Source organism: Otolemur garnettii, unplaced genomic scaffold (assembly GCF_000181295.1).
Source record: "Otolemur garnettii isolate 467f Iridium unplaced genomic scaffold, OtoGar3 scaffold00092, whole genome shotgun sequence".
In the NCBI taxonomy this organism is placed as follows: domain Eukaryota; kingdom Metazoa; phylum Chordata; class Mammalia; order Primates; family Galagidae; genus Otolemur; species Otolemur garnettii.
The window spans coordinates 4,430,451-4,431,862 of record NW_003852487.1 but is presented as its reverse complement, the minus strand read 5'-3'; the positions used below and the strand labels follow the sequence as shown (position 1 = coordinate 4,431,862).

The following is a 1,412-nucleotide window of genomic DNA, read 5'->3' as shown; positions in this document are numbered from 1 at the left end:
TCAAACTCTTAGGCTTACAAGATCCTCTTGCCTCAGCCTCCCCAATAGCTCGGACAAGAGGAGTGTGCCACATGCCTGGCTAATTTTAGAGATGGGATCCTGTTCTTGCTCAAGCTGGTCTCGAACCCCTAGGTCAAGCAATCCACCTACTTTGGCTTCTCAGAGTGCTAGGATTACAGGTGTGAGCCACCACGCTGTTGTGTGAATGTTTCTTATGAGTGGCTGGTGATGTAGGTGTAGACTTGCATTGAAATTGTATGGCTTGTATTCCTCTTTTTCCGGCTTGAAGCATGGAGGGTGTCAAAGAGAAGAAAAAGAAGGTTTCTACTGTGCCAGAAACCCTTAAGAAAAAGCGAAAGAATTTCGCAGAGCTGAAGATCAAGCGTCTGAGAAAGAAGTGTGCCCAAAAGATGCTTCGAAAGGCAAGGAGGAAGCTTATCTATGAAAAAGCCAAGCATTATCATAAAGAATGCAGGCAGATGTACAGAACTGAGATTCGGATGGCTAGGATGGCAGGAAAAGCCGGCAACTTCTAGGTACCTGCACAACCCAAACTGGCATTTGTCATCAGGATCAGAGGGATCAATGGTGTGAGTCCAAAGGTCCGAAAGGTGTTGCGGCTTCTTCGCCTTCGCCAGATCTTCAGTGGAACTTTTGTTAAGCTCAACAAGGCTTCCATTAACATGCTGAGGATTGTAGAACTGTGTATATTGCATGGGGGTACCCAGATCTGAAGTCAGTAAATGAGCTAATCTACAAGCGTGGTTATGGCAAAATCAATAAGAAACGAATTGCATTGACTGATAACAGTTTGATTGCACGATCTCTTGGTAAATATGGCATCATCTGCATGGAGGATCTGATTCATGAGATCTGTACTGTTGGAAAATGCTTCAAAGAAGCAAATAACTTCTTGTGGCCATTCAAGTTATCATCTCCATGGGGGGGGGGAATGAAGAAAAAGACAACCCACTTTGAGAAGGTGGAGATGCTGGTAACAGGGGAGACAAAATCAATAGGCTTATTAGAAGAATGAACTAAAGCATCTGCCCTGATTGTTTTTGTAATCTGGTCAGTTAATAAACAGTGACTGCTTTCAGACTGAAAAAAAAAAAGAAAGAAAGAAATTGTATGGTTCACTCTCAGAAACGGCAGAGGCAAAGACATATATGCTTTTTGCCTATACCACGTCCAGCCTATGAAGTTTTTATTTCAGATATTATTTTCTTCAATTCAAAGATTTCCATTTGGTTATCCATTCTAGTTTTTATCTCTCTGCAGAGAAACTATCCTTTCATTCATCCCAAGATTGTTCATGTTAACCTGAAGAATAAACTTTTAAAATTATCTGATAGTAACAGTATCTGGGTCATTTGGGGCTTGGTGTTTATTGATTATTCTTTGCCTTGAGT

The 1,412-nt window shown here is 41.5% G+C and overlaps 1 pseudogene; it reads left to right on the top strand.

Moving 5' to 3' along the window:
* The first annotated feature begins 290 nt into the window (after positions 1-290).
* Positions 291-1,041, top strand: LOC100966591 (annotated as a pseudogene).
* The last annotated feature ends 371 nt before the right edge of the window (positions 1,042-1,412 follow it).